The following is a 16,439-nucleotide window of genomic DNA, read 5'->3' on the forward strand; positions in this document are numbered from 1 at the left end:
TTATTAATCCCTAAGGAAATTATGTGGGTTACAGTTGCTCCAAGACAGTAACAGTAACAGACTAAACAATACAATATGTTACAGAGTTTACAAACTTAAGAAATAACACTAATATATACAAATCACTCAATTAGAAATATCAAGGATTAACAGAGGTGATTATAAATAAATATCATGTTTATAAATTGCTTTTAGTACTTACTTGAGTTATCTTTGTATATTAAAAATTATTCAATCATCTAAAACCTGTAAATGTGAAATATATGCAACAAAAAAAAGGAAGTGAACTAATACTTTTTAAGATAAGCTTATGATAAAAGATATGGAAGGCGGACACAATTAGAACCGGTAAGGAGACAGTTGCTTCTCCTGTTGAGACACAGTATTTACATCAGACCCATAAATATCCCAATGAGTAGTGCAGCTGCACACATACAATATCGACTTGACAACACAAACAATTAGGGTGGGTCAACCCCAGTTTGGAACCAGGTTGCTGTTAAAGGAACTGCAGTTTTTGGCATACTCAGAACTCCTGACTACAACCACAACCACCACTGAAGAGCTTTAAAGGGGAATCCACAGACGATTGCTTTGTTGCTGATAGTTAGTTGCTAGTGAATGTTGAATGTTCTGGTTGTCTAGGAAACCCTTTAGTTTATTTAGTGGCCATTATAAATCAGTAAACAGTATCCTGCACAATCACTGATAGTTCAATCACTTCTGGAGGTTGATAAAAGTTTGACTTAGGAGCTCCCTATCAGCACGTTTTCTGCCTGCTGAGGCAGTTGCCAGTTTTCATCGACTTTCTATATAGATGCCCCTTAATGGAGCAGATAGTGTTAATATTATTATTAATATTATTGATACTGCAATTACTGTGCACGAATTACCGCAATTACAGTCCATATACGACATAAGTTTGAGGTAAATTGATTTATTTCGCTCTCTTTCTCTTGATATTGTAATCTGCATCCACTGACAAATGCCACTACGTACATTCACTAGTTTTAACTAAGATAGCTCTTTTCTGTAAGCACATGCAAATCACCCTTGGAGATGATAAATTCTCTGAGTAGGACTGTGTAGGATCACAAATAATTAAACTAGCTGAGTGCCTATCTTGAAAAATTACACTATTTTTTCATGCCAACTGTCTTTTCTCGCTCTCTTTCTACTGCTGTTGAGTGACGGATGTCAGAATATTATTTTACTCCCAAATGCATTCATGCCAGAATGAAACAAAGCTCTTCATGTGGTAAAAGCATTTCAGTCAGTGTAGGACTGACAGACACATAATAGTTTTCAGAATGAGATAAGTACGTATTAAACGCAACCACACAGGAATGAAACTATGAATAAATTTGAATATTTCTGTGCAAAGTGTGGATTAGAAAACTTTGCAATCTGATAAAACATTTGATTGACAGTTCGAGAGCTTGCAGTGCCATTTCCGAACAAATGGCCTAACGTAACCCCTAAAACATCAGCTTTTAGATAGGTGAGAGGAAGATATGTGAGGGAATAAATCTGTATTAAGCGATGAGATAGCAGACTTTAACTTTTAACCAAAAGTGACCATATTGGTTAGAAAGCTGAATCATAGACACAGACAGCGAGAGGTTGTGTTCAAACTTTTTTTGCTAGCCCCCCCTTTGTTTTACAAGAAAATCCCCCCCCTCCCTGCACAAACACATCCTACAACCACACACACACCCATATTTTTTTTTTGAAATTACATTGCAGTTTATTCCACACCTCAAACCTTTTGTAAACAAATAAACAAATAAAAGTAAATTAGTAAAAGTAAAAGTTTTTTTTTACTGTGTAAGAATATTCAACACTGCTATTAATACATTGAAAAAAAGTGTTTGTGAACTAAACATCAAGAATGTGGGATACTGTTTGTCTGTGATTTGGAGAGCCCAGCGCTGCTCCCGATGCAGGGGAAACAAATTCTGTCAGGGTTACCTACCTTGGCACTTGAAGATATGCTTCACCATATTTTCTAGTCTTTGGCTTGGAAGGAAGTTGGTTTGGAAGCATATTTGTCGATGCTTCATCTTCTGCTTTGCGTTTGTGTGGGAGCCCCGTCAAAGACCTGTCCATTATGCTAGCAGTGTCCAAGCATTCTTTTTGTTTTTATTCATACCCCGGCCCCCACAATGGCTCTGCGCCCCACTTTGGGAACCACTGGATTAGGTGGAGCTGAGGTTTAGCAGGCAGCTACTGGCTATAGTTGCACATAGCCAGAGTCTAACTTTAAGTCTTATTGCATAAGCGAAATTGTGACTAAGTGTATTAAGGCTGTGCATAAATGTAAACTGATTTGAAATGACTTAATTATATTAATTATATTAAACATACATACACTTTAAGGTAGGTGCACTACAATAAAATCAAGTTTACAGGACCAAATAAATAATTACAGTTAAATATAATTATACTTTACTCTTCTGGTAATTTAGCTGAAAAAACAAAACAAAACAATATTTAGCTGTACTTTTGAGGTGTGAGCCATATTATGGAGTATGTAGTGGTTTAATTTAGGGGTACAGGTGGCTGTAGCTCAGGAGGTAGAGCAGGCCACCTACTGATTGGAAGGTTGGTAGTTCGATCCCTGGCTCCTCCAGCCTGCATGTCAAGTATCCTTGGGCAAGATACTAACCCCAAGTTGCTCTCTGATGCATCCATTGGAGTATGAATGTGTAAATGTAGTTAGACAGCGATAAGTATAGAGAAAGTGCTTGTGAGATTGGGTGTGCATGTGGTATAGAGCGTTTTGAGTACTCCAGGAGAGTAGAAAAGTTCTATATAAGAATCAGTCCATTTACCATAAATTTCTAAATATTTAACAGGAATACAGGCACATTATGTAAATGAGTAAGCAATTTGAAGTATTTCAGGAGGAAACTTAGTTTTCCAGCCCGAACTTCTACTTTAGCAGGATACAATGTCCTGCTGCAGGAAACAGCTTCCAGTGCCATTTCTACTGTGGAGTGTTTGCTTAGTCGTTTGGTTTCGGTGTGCTGTATGTGTCAAATTAACATCCACATGAATTCGCTGTAAATTAGATCATCACTTAAGTTCTCACTACTTTGAATAATGTGGCTGACTGGTGTGTGTTTATGTTTAAGTGACAAAAACATTTAGCAGCTGTAGGAATTGTGACAAGATAAAAAAGAAGCTGTCAGATGACATTTGCAGTACCATCAAGTTGAGAAGGCTGGGAGACAGTAAACTGTTTCCCTTAAATAAGGATCACTCAGTAGAGTGGACCAAATGTGTATCGTGGCAATCATGGGGTCCTTAATAATAATAACAATACTAGTAATAATAACTCAGACTTATAGCACTTTTCAAGGAATCCAGGGTTGCTGTGCATGCTGTGCAACAAGGCCTTAGTGCATAGATGACATTTCACGTGCTCTTTGAAAATGCTCAGATATGATGTTGGAGATTAGAGGGGAGTCTGTCCCAGACAATAGGCTCAGCAGCACTAAGGGCTCTGTCTCTACTGGACCACATTCTGGTCTAGGGAGTTAAAAAGTAGGTACTTGTGGGAAAGGGAGCATCCAGGACATAGGGAAGGAAAAGCTCCAATAAGAATTACTGGCCAAATCCTTTTTTTATCCCAAGGCTTTGAAATGCTCGTATGCAGCATAAAGAGATGAAACAAAGAATGCGGTAAGAATGTGCGACATCTTTAAAACTCTGCTCAGCGTATCTTTAGAAAGGTCAGTGTCTGAATGCCATGACCAATGAAAGAGCTTCCTTTTGTTTGAGTATAGTTCTGCCATAATAACTGGAAAACATCATCAAGTAAGAGGAAGAGTGCGTTAAAATCATGATTTGCACTGTGACATGCAGGTCACCAATGACGCATGGATGATTATGTCTAATTGTCATTTGGACAATAACAACTGAAAGTGAAAGAGAGCTGATGATGGAGACAGTGCACAGATAAACCACAAGGTCACAGAGAAACTGAAGAACAAAGAAAATAGGATGTGTATAGTACTTAGTTTTGCCTGCCTTCATTTGCATTTGGGCTATGAGACTTAAAGGGAGAGGAAGATTATGGAGAAGGTTGGTCTTGATTAGATCCATCATGTTCATTTGTTTCTTCAAAATAAGAATTTTCATATCTTCATATCTTTGCCCATTTCTTTGTTGAGGCAGTGGCTGTTAAAAGAACACACAAACACAGAAGCCTGAGAATCCAGATTCAGTAGAGCAGCCATCAGACACAACACTTCCTTCACTGTGGAAATATGCAGATTGGCTACATATACAGGAATCCCGTTCAAATATCTCAATGCCAGTGAGATATTTTGGCCAAGACTTAATTTAGTACTGCGTTCCTGGAGCCAGCGTTGTAGATACAGTTGAGCTGATTCCAAACTCTCTCATTACTTTAAATGTAACTGTCTATATCAGTTACATTGCCCTAAACAAACGTGGAGGACAATGACTAACGCCAGTACCAAATGTTTCTTCTCTGTCTTAAAAAGATATGTCACTGTGGATCACATGAAGACTCATGTGAAGAACGACAAGAAAGCTCGATTGGCGAACACAAAATATTTTTAGTGACGTTACAAGTGAAAGAACAGCAACTAAAAGCACAGCGGGGAAGATCCAGGATGCGTCCAACAAAAAGGCAAACAGAAGAAGAAACTAACAAGAATCAAAACCTACACTCAAACTTTTCAGAGTCACAAAGGGGTAAGCAAGGAGAAGTTAACAAACCAACTGACAAAGGAGACACAAGACTAAATATAAACACATGGGGATCTCATAGGGAGGAACTGACAATCACAGGAGCGTGAGACAGAATAAAGTCAACAAAGCGACTAGATGCAAAAAGAAAGTGATTACCAAAATAAAAGAAACAAACAATGAGAGACACAGCAGGAGACAAAAGAAAATTCAAATAACAGCAGAGACACAAAGAAGGAAGAGAACTAAGGATATGTTAGGCTTTTAAGTGTCTGTGGCTGCAGTTCAGTTTCCTTTTTTAACCACTGCAGTCCTGTGGAAAACCTAAGTGAACCCCAAGATTTATAGTTTGTAGAACCACCTTCAGAAGCAAATAACTTGAAGGGATTATCGGCCCCTCTGGCTATCACCGGTAGGCAGTAGGTGAAGTGTCTTGCCCAAGGACACAACAACCGAGACTGTCCGAGCCGGGGCTCGAACTGGCAACCTTCGAACTGCCAACTCTTGAGCCACGATTGCCCCATTAAGTACATTGAGGTTTTCCAGCATTTGTTAATGCACAGCTCTCCCCAAACTTTTCACTTCAATAACACTGAAGTCTAGACTTCGACTGGGCCATTGCAACACCTTAATTCTTTTTTTTTCAGCCATTTTGTTGTAGATCTTTTGCCCTACTTGAGATCATTTCCCTGCTGCATGATTGAAAGTCAGTTGAGCTTTCGCTGTTTGAATGACAGCCTCAAGTTTGACTAGAATATGTTGATAATCGACTGTAAGGTGTGCCGGTTCTGTGACAGCAAAACAAGCCCAAATCATCTGTCACAGTCTGGCAGAGAAGCTGACTGCGTGGGAGTGAGAAGGTGGACCCAAGTGCAGGAAGGTGAAGAGACAAAACTTGGTGAAACAAAAACCAAGCCATTTATTAAGGCTGTCAAAAATAATACAAACAAAGGGCAGGGGCGAAAACTCAACCTAAACTGGGTAAACTAAAGCTAACCATGGAACATGAACATAGAAATCTGACATGGAGACCTGGCATGAATTAAAAACCCTGGAAACAATGCAAGGATAGGAAAAAGTCAAGATAACAGAAGATCAGCCAACAAATGACTGAAAAAACACAGGAGGTGATCAGGGGAAGTGGAAACACAGCTGATTAGAATGAACATAATGACGCCACAGGGGAAGTGAAACTAAACACAATGAACATGGAACACCAGACCTCTTCAAAATAAAACAGGAAACATAAGACAGGCAAACATGAAACATATGAAGGGCGAGGGAGACTTAAACACAGAGGTTGAAGACACAAGCAGAATCTAATAAACAATTAACTATAACAAGTCAACATAGGAAAAATAGTAATGAACTTAGATAAGTTAATGAACTTAAACATAAACCAAACATCAAAATATATTAAAACTCAAGACGCAGGGTTAAATGACCCAGGAACCAGTAAATGAACCAGAATAACAGTGTTCGAGATACTCGATTAGTAAACATGAACTTGGACAGGCTCACCCTCAGTGGTTCACGCACCCTGATGTATCCTCTTCTCCCATCGTGTTGGTGTAATCTCATTAGACCTCACTGCAGTACACAAGTTCACGCTTCAGGATCCTAACTCTCTGCATGCCTTAAGGATCAGAGCAGCTTAGTTTCACACCCTTCACCCTTCTCTCCCTATATACCTCTCTGCCAGGTACTGCCACCTTTTGGTTGAGGTCACTACTGCACACGGGACATATACGCATGCAGGTTTCCTTTAATAATACATGACTACATTTATTTCATCAAGTACTGTTATTTAAAACTAATATTATGCTAATAAGCTGGTAGCACTGCACCAGAAGGTCACGGAAACATATCTCATGATTGGCTGGGTGAACTGGGAGAAGAAAATGAATAAGTAATATCTCCTTTCCCTTAATGCTGAGTATCCACTGTCCTTGAACAAAGCTCTGAGTCTTCTGTCATTCCAGCTGAACTCTCTAAAGTTTGCTGTGCAGTCACCTTTTCCAATTTAAAGAAATGGTAGAATAAAAAAGTCAAGTGAGGAAACAAAGCAGTATTATTTAGTGAGTTCTCTAACCTTCTATTCGTATTCATTTTGATTGTGTTGTTTTGATGCGAGATTGTAATATTTAATATTCATTTAGATTATGCAAAAAACTGATTTGTTAATGAATTGTTACATATTTTGGAGAATATTTTGGAGAATTGTTACATATTTTGGAGAGCATGTGACATATTCTGGATATGTCACATGCTCTCAACATGTGACATATCCAGAGCATAACAAGGGTCATATATTGGATCTAGTTGTCTGTAAAGGTTTAAATGTATTAGATGTTGTGCTCAGTGACACAGCTTTTTCAGATCATTATTGTGTCACCTTTACCAGTAGTCTGTATTACTACTGGTAAAGGTGAATTTAAAATAATTTAAAAAATGCTGTATCAATGATGATACCTGTCCACAGCTTATTTAGGCTTACACACCACCATCATCTTTGCTTTTGGATTCTCTTGATGACCTTGGTTAAATGGCTTTAACCTTCATGCTTTGACTGTTATGGATGCTATTACTCCGATTAAGACCATAATTATCTGTAGAGGGAAAGCTCACCTTGGAGGAATGATTTAATGGTTAGAACTCAGAAAAGGGAGTGCAGACACGGTGAATATATTGCAGATTCATTACAATAATTATGAACAAAGTCTTCAGATATATAATCAAAAGTTGAAATGAGCAAGAAAGACCTTTTTTTTCAAAGATCATCGATAACAATATTAACAACGTCCGTGCTGGTGTCTCAATTTCTGGCGATATAGTAATAACACCTGTGCCCCTTTATTTTATTAACAATTTAAGAAATTTAAAACATTTAGACTTTGTATCTTTGACACAAATAGTTCAACAGTCCACAATTTGCTCTTTAGATATATTGTCCACCAGTTAAAAAACAAAACAAAACCTTTTTAATTGTGTAGCTAACTATCTGCAGAACTATTGCAGATAGTTAATATATTTCTTCAATCAGGGCCCTGAAAACTGCAGTAATTGAACCTATTTTATTTATTTATTTATTTATTTAAAAAAAAATCCTAATTGGATGCCTCAGTAATTAGTAATTATTGGCCCATATCTAATTTAACATTTTTGGCATAGCTATTTAGGAACTTTGTTTTCAAGCACATTCTTTTTATTCTCACTCAGAACAATCTTCTCAGTGCTTTTCAATCTGGATTTTGACCATATCACAGCACTGAGACCGCTCTTATCAAAGTCTTAAATGATATTCAGCTCAATAGTGATGCAGCAAAAGTTACAGTCTTAGTATTGCTTGACCTCACTGCTGCATTGGATATGGCTGATCACAACACACTGTTTGATAGGTTAGAGAAATGGGTGGGACTCTCAGGAACTGTGCTTAATTGGTTTAAATCTTATGTGACACATTTGAATTATTTTTGTATCATTCTATAATTCTGACCGAATAAAGGTTATGTGTGGCGTCCCTCAGGGTTCTGTTCTGGGACCTGTAACAGTTACAATTGTGTGGTGTCCCTTTAAGACAACCCAAGCTAATGTTTAGTGATGTCACAAGTCACTGCCCTCTGTAGAGTGTGGGAGAAACCTGCATGCACATGGACGCATGGACTGAGATGGACCTCATATCTTTACCTCTCTAACTCAAAGTAATCAAAAAACTCAGCCTATTACTGCTTTAAAAATATTGCAAAAATTAAGGGTCTTGTGGCCAAGAAAGACACTGAAAAGCTTAATCATGCACTTATTTTCAGTAGTCCAGATTATTGTAATGTATTTTACTGGTCTTACTAAAAAAAAATCAATTTATTAGCTGCAGCTTATTCAAAATGCTGCTGCTGGGTCCTGACCAGCACCAGGAAAATGGATCATATTACACCGATTTTGAAATCGTTGCATTGATTGCATGTATGTAAAAGGATTGATTTTAAAATTCTGCTAATGGTTTATAAAGCATTCAGTGGTCTTGGGCCTAAATATATTACTGACCTACTTGAGAGCTATAAGGCATCTAGGCCACTTAGGTCCTCAGGAACAGGTATACTTAATATTCCTTGGGCTAGAACCAAACAAAGTGAGGCAGCATTTAGTGTTTTCATGTGTCTCAGTTGTTGAATAAACTCCCCTCACACCTGCGGTGTGTAAAATTTATTAGTTATTTTAAATCGGGCTGAAAAATGTTTTTCTTTTTCATAGCTTTTACATGAAAAATAAATTTTATTGTAAGTATTATATTTTCTATTTTTGTCTTCGTAAACCACATTGAACAGCTTTTGTATGAAATGTGAAATATAAATAAATTTGACTTTGACTTTAGTGAGCTACCTAAAAAAATATCTGTTCCCTTTTGTTGTCGTCCTAACTTTTTCTTCTATACCCTATAGATAGATAGATAAATAGATAGATTCAACCATTGAATCTACAGTGTGCATTCAATGTTTATTTGTAACGTCTTCAGTTAGAAAAACAAATTTCAAGTGAAACATGATTTTTACCTTTCTATTTCTAGTGGCTAAAACCTGATCAGTTCATAACTCTGAGCCTCCATCAGCCACCTTTGGATGCTTTGCATTTTAATTTGGCTGCTCTGCCTAAGCAGTGAGGTGAACTGTCTGGACATGTCATGTCTTCTGTTTATCTTTCTATGATTCTTCTTTTTCTTCCAAGTTCCTTACCTCTTTTACTTGATCTTCTCTTTTTCTCCCTCACACTCAGTCATCCATCTTTGTCAGCCTCTGTGTCTAACCTTCTTGCTTGTTCACACACAGTTTATCACAATGCCAGGCACATCTGACTGCAGTATTCTCTCCCTCTGGCAGCTGGAGGACCAGCCATTCACTGACCCTCTGATTAGACAGTTGGAAAACAAACTGCTTGTACCACTGCGACACAGTGAGCTAGAGCCCACAAACATGTATTTGTTACAACATCAACATCACCTTAGTTTTAGAGACTGCTTTGTTTGTGGAGATGCCTTCTTACTGGATTGTTTTTTGGAGGGAGGGTTTGTTTGACCACTGTTTCTGTGAGTCCTACTTAGAGCCCATGTAAGTGAAATGTGAATAATAACAATCAATTTGATTGTTTGATTTGATGACTGTCAGGAGCAATAATGCTTTAGTCAAGCTTTTCAATTTCTTGCACAACTATACTAATACTCACACCAACACCAAATAAAGCATATGAATCCAATAGCAGTAAGACAATGTTTCATATGGAAAGGAAACATGTCCAGAAACCAGACAAAGTCACTGAGCACACGGTCGGTTGGGGCCATCTTTCTGATGTATTTGTGGATGTTTGTTGTTCCATCCTGGACTGTGGTGCTGAGACTCACTAGTCCCTGGCCTCCTTCCATCCTCTTAGCATACAGCCTCAGGGTGCTGGACTTGGGGTGAAACCACCATGCATGGTCAGGAGCTTCCTTGTTTTGATGTTAGTGGCTTCTATCGCCTCCTTTGGCCAACTTATTATCCCAGCAGGGTACCTGATCACGGGCAGGGATAGCCTGGATCTTGATCTTATCGTTCAGCTGACTCTTCAGGATTTGCCTGACCCTCTCCAAGTACTTGGTGGTTGCAGCTTTCCTAGCGGCCTCTTCATGGTTCCCATTTGCTGTGGGATCTCCAGGTACTTGTAGCTTTCCTCAGTGTCTCAAAGTTGCATTCTGGTAGTTCGATCCTCTCAGTTCTGACTACCTACCCTCTCTTCATTACAATCCGACTACACTTCTACAATCTGAACGACATTCCATGTCCCTGCTGTAGATCCTGGTGGTGTGGATCAGTGAATCAGTGTCTCATTTACTTTTGGCATACAGCTTGATGTCACGGAGGCGGCTGACAACTGCTCCGTTCCGTAGTCAGTATTTGTAGCCAGTCTTGTTGATGATCTCACTGAGGGGGTTCAGGCCTATGCAGAACAACAGTGGGGACAGCTCATGTTAGGTTTGTAGCTTGAACCCATCCGCTGGAACGTTGAAGACAATATAATTACACTGCTAAGCAAGACACAAGTAGGCAAACTTCTTCATGGTACTCGTGCACGGGAGAGAACCGGACAAACGCCGTTCCTTCGCTTGACCCCAGTAGCTCTCGTCCGTTCTCCCATACACTGTCCTTTTATTGAGGTTACATGAATATGCATAGGTTCATTAACATACGACGTCTACATACAAACAAAGAGTACCTTGCCTGTGTGTGTGTGTGTGTGTGGGGACTGCTGATCAAAGGGTCAAACATTCTTGGTCAGGAAGAGGGTAGCCTCCCCCTCACCCTAGATGGTTCATCCTAGATAACACGGTGAGGAAGTCCTGCAGTTCATCTAAACAAAGAGCACTTAGACTAGAACAGACGCAACTACGTTAATCCTACCATAAAATAATAAGACACGGTATGACCTCTCATGCTCCCAAAGTGCTGTCTAATACACACAAAGTTTGCAGACTATCAAGGATCAAAACCTCTACCAATCTACAACTAATTACAAAACTCTAAGCATATATAAGTAAATATTTCTAAGCATAAATGACAATCAACAATACAAATCTAACATTTCCCCCCTTTTTGACCTTTATGCCTGAAAAGTTCCCAGGCAACATCAGGGCATCTCCTCCCCTGGAGCAGCACCACCCTGGACCCATAATCCTGCAATGAAAATGTTAGTGTGCTTTGCATATTAAGTTTGCTTAACACCTGGCTCTCCCAGGAGCCTGCATACACACCATCATGGCCTGGAAAACAAAATCTGGAAGTAAAATCAAACTTCATACCTGTAAACAATTGTATCATAAGGACAAGAAGCATTCAACATCAGCAAGACAAGTGTCATGTGCAGGTTTTCTCAAATCAGTAAACTACAATTATTTTCATAAGTCGCCTCAGACATGGATCATCCCATGTACTCAGGCAACATTAATGTAATCGGTGACTGCTCTTAAGCAAAGTCACTCCACTTATATATTACTATGGGCTCAAAAGTGGCCAGCTAATGAGCCCATATCAAACTATCCCAGAAACACTGTATCTCTTATTTGTTTTACTCATGTCAGTTGTCCGTTTCAGCTGAATCTTCCACAGCATTCTCAAAGAAACTAACATTAGCAATACACATTGACTGTAGTCAGACAGAGGTCAGACACAGGTCAACAGGTTCCAGAGGTGCCATAAAAACACCATAAAGTCAACCCTAGCTGTGGAAAGAAGTAACACCAGTTCTCAACACAGGAAATTTCACACAGGTTATTCACATTATCAAAGTAACCTTCACATTTTCCCATCAACACAATGCAACAGCATCACCACTCATAACCTGTAAACACAGTTTTCCTCACACATAAACCCAGAAATCCTGTAGTAGGAAAAAACATCAACCAGTTGTCCTGGTATAAATCGCATCATCAATTCACATGAAGAACTGGCATGCTGTAAGAAAAGAAAATGCAAATATTAGCGCTTGCGCAGGCGTATGCATACTTTGTCACAGATATCTCTGTGAGCAACTCAAGCCTATGAATAACACACCTGATAAATGCACAGACACAGAAAATGGCATTTAAAAGGTTAAATCATCATGCAACCTCGAGTGTTGCTGTCATCTTTCTGCTCCTGTAAAAGGAAACACATGGGTTCATCTGCACCTTTGTCAGGTGGGGGTTAGCTTCACACAATCATGTTCAGTCAGTCAGTCAGATATTTTAAAATTCTTACTCATTCACTCAGTGGTTCCTTCTTTTGCTAATTGTGGAAATTATCATCGCATTCGTTTCCACGCTCAGCAAAACGACGTTATTTCAAAAAGAAAAATAATTTAGACTGGATTTCCTCGTTGAATCCTTTTTGGGGGGGACTCTCATTTCCTAATTGTCCCAAATAAGTGGCTTTCTCCTGAACCCATTTTAAATGTGGAGAAACTCACTTGCAACAATTTTCTTGACGACGTGTAACGCTTTTAATTCCCGACTTGCAGATCTGCTCAAAGAAAAGAAATTCACAAGCAAAAATCAGTGCTTGTTCAAAAATGAAAAATAAAAAATAACAGAGATTATCAAACCAAACTCTCAGTGCACTGTGAAAGTATCAAAATAAAAAGGCCTTGTTAAGTCATGACACAAGCTCCTCATCTCAGGAGGGTAAATCATACCATTAGCATGGTTTATCATACCATCATACTAATCGGCAGGCTCAACTTCACACCAAAAGAAAAATCATCAGCTAGATTCACTCCAAATCAACCATCAGCTGCACAACACACAACATAATCCTAATGTCTTATTAGCTATGAGTTTAATTACCAGGTCTGTGCTCTTCACTCATTTAGGCCACAGATCTATTTTATTCAATTTCCCTTTTCCCTTCATCATAAAACATGTGACATGCTGTCATGCACTTCACAAAACAGTCTGTTCTGACGTATTCAGAGTTGTGTATCTAAATACAGGATTCACTCGCACATCAAAGCAGGAAACTCAGTGTTTTAGAGTCTCCACTCAACACACAACAACTCCAACACATCTCATTCACTCATACTAGAATTCAGTCACCTTTCATTAATCTAAAACTGATCAACTAATTTGCATATCAGCTATTAACCCACTAAGTTGACAGGACGACAGAAAAGCATGTTCAAAATAGTATCACAAAAGACAATTTCCCTCATACAGTAAATTACATGTGCTGCCTCAATCAAACAGGAAGCTTCTCCCAATTTACCATTTTAACAACTAAATTTATTGTCTGATCACTGGTTGGTCAAACCAGGATCTTTTTTCTCACAAAAGTTAAACTGTTGTCCTGCAACTTGGAGAGTCAATTTTTTTCTTTAGGATAAATTCAGCATTTGATAACAAGTGTCTGCTAAATTGACACTATTGTAACACTGATGAAAGATAACAAGCTAATTTTCATTGCATGGGTTTGTGTTATTAGGCAGGTCTAATGCATGTCTGTGGAGCTGCATCTCCAGCAGAGCATGTTCTTAAAGCTGCCTTTCCTACACATTTCTCTGCTATTATTTAATCATTTCTTAACTAATGTGCTATGAGTCTTCATGAGTCATTTTGTGTTTGGAATTGTTAGTAGGGTTAATGCATGTTCTGCTTGTGTGTGTGTGATTTTGTATATGTTTCTATTTTCGCAATGTTTCAGACTCCGTCTCAATTTTCCAACTTAAGCAGTCAGTTTTCTTTTCCCCAGGTTTGCTAACCCAAATTTTGATTTCCCACATTAAATAATTCCTATGTGTTCTCACCTAGTCTTCTCACTCTGTTGTCCTCTCACTCTTTTGTCCTCTCCCTCTTCAACAGTCCCGGCAGTTCTCCTTCAGCTTTGTCCTGTCTAGTAGCTGAAGTGCTGCTGCTGCCTTCTTGGGCGACTTCTTAGCAGCTGCTGCCGGTTTCTTGGCTTTGGCTGCGGCGGGCTTCTTGGCTTTGCTCTCAGTAGCCTTGTTCATCTTGAAGGATCCGGAGGTCCTGGTGCCCTTCGCCACCAGGCTCTTGATGGCGGTCTTGACACGGGCCTTGTTCTTGTCCACATCGTAGCCTCCGGCAGCCAGAGCCTTCTTGAGAGCGGCCACAGACAGGCCGTTGCGCTCCTTGGAAGCGGCCACGGCTTTCACAATCAGCTCGCCCACGCTGAGGCCGACCTTCTTGGGCTTGGAAGTCATCGTCTTCTTCTTCTTGGCCTGAACCTCGGCGCAGGGCGTGTTTATGATGGAGCCTTTCCCACCACAGCGCTGGCACGTTGAACGCATCATGAAGGGTCCATTTCTTTCATGTCGCTAGCCGCATGTGGCTTGCCCGAGTCACTCAGTCCTTTTTGAGCATTTCAACATGCTGCCGCCGCAGACCCTGGCCTCAGATCCAGCAAGTTTAGCGCGCTGATCTCCAAAAAAGTCCCGAAGGCCAGAAAGACGTCAAATAAGTGTCTCGTGCTGAGAACTCAAACAAAAACTCCTCTTCACGCTGCCATCTTGCTCGCCCCTCCGTGAAATTCAACCAATCAGACAGGAAGATGGGTTTGCTTTCTTCTTCTGCTGCTGTTTATCCACATTGCTGCTGCTTTGCTGGGACTTTTTGTGCTCAGGACTTGCTGCTGTCTCTTTATCATGTTATTGCTTTGGAGCTGCATTCCTTATCTTCAGGGAGGAGTGAGCTCGCTTGTGAGGTTGAGAAACACATGGCACTGTAAATAAGTCAGCCAGAAACTTGGCCTGCATGTTTCCAATGATGTTAAACTATAACTTTCTTCCGACCGCTGCATGTGGAAAATTGATTCAGGTCTGCTTTTCACCTGAAAGTGACAAACTAAGACATTTCATTATTATCATCACTGCTTAATCAACACACATCTCTCTCTGTGTGTGTTTTTGTGAACAGTCTTTTCTTAAAAGCAGAAAATGAAATTGTAGTTGTTTTTGGCTGATCAACACAAAACCTTTTTCCTATGATTTTTCTTTTTCACTCTTTTTTTTTTTTCGTTACAATAGCTGGTGACCTGCAGAATCACCGCTCTCACTCACAATCAAAGGCAATTACTTTTACACAGCGCACAAAAACACTGTGATGTCAGACACATTCACACTCACTTTTTCATCTGCATAAATAAACCATATGGCTGGAGATATGTGCCATGGTGATCCATAAGCATGATCACCAGTTTATTTAATTATTTTTAATCCAACAAAACAAATAAACAAAAACATGATGCTGATGCTACACACACACACACGAGTCAAGGTGCAGAAAAACTGCTCATGGAAACGCTGCACACTCTCTGTTTCCCTCTCTTTGAGTAGTTCTCAGACAGCTCTTGATCTGATAATGTGTAGCTTGCTCATCAGCTCAAAAAACAAAAACAAAACTGCAACGCGACATCACACAGTAGTTGCATGCTCTGCCCACAGTGGCAAAGTCTTACACTTACATATTCAACACAGCTTCTCCATCATGTATTTTTAGATGTTTCATACAGGGTTGAGCATATTAGTTGTTTTCACAGATGTGCTCTATATCTCAACAATGGCTCATAACAAGACGACCGTCTTCCACACAGGTCAAGTGCCTCTATGCACTTCATTAGTTTAAATATTTACCTATATCACTTCACCTCACATGTCATTGTACTGAATTTAAGCAACCACAAGTTTAATGTAGGTTACTTTTAACAACTATCCACCTCAATGGTTTGGCACACAGGCTGTTAACATTTTGTGTCAGGAAGGGGTGGGGGGAAAGCCACCCACCAGAGCACAGCTGCTGATGTGGGCTGGCCTTTTCCACACACTCTTCAAGGCTGGTGTGTTTTCTGAAAACTTCTAACATTTGAATCTCTTCCATTTATAAGCCTGCGATTAACCGCACGGCTCAGGTCCGCGTGAAACCCGCGCGACCGCATTCGCGTGCACCCACGCAGCTGTGGAGCCTTCGCTCTCTCTCTTTTATACATAAATACTTTGTGCTGCCAGGAGCAAAGTCCAGCACAAACGTCTTTCTCCCTCTAACTCACTCTTGGTTGCTTAGAAACCCATGATAACAACAACAGTCGGTGTTACAGACCACGTGTTCTGCTCCGCACACACTCACACAACAACAACAACAAAAACGACGACGACGACAACAATGACAACAACACAAAATAGGCCTACTCCGGACTCACACCGGACCGCTC

General features: G+C 39.7%; 1 pseudogene; it reads right to left on the bottom strand.

Moving 5' to 3' along the window:
- Positions 1–10,796: 10,796 nt before the first annotated feature.
- Positions 10,797–15,782, bottom strand: LOC146643161 (histone H1 pseudogene; annotated as a pseudogene).
- Between the last annotated feature and the right edge of the window lie 657 nt (positions 15,783–16,439).

This window comes from Rhamphochromis longiceps, linkage group LG22, assembly GCF_057381845.1.
Source record: "Rhamphochromis longiceps isolate RC_006_pf linkage group LG22, R_longiceps_female_GT1.1, whole genome shotgun sequence".
NCBI lineage: Eukaryota > Metazoa > Chordata > Actinopteri > Cichliformes > Cichlidae > Rhamphochromis > Rhamphochromis longiceps.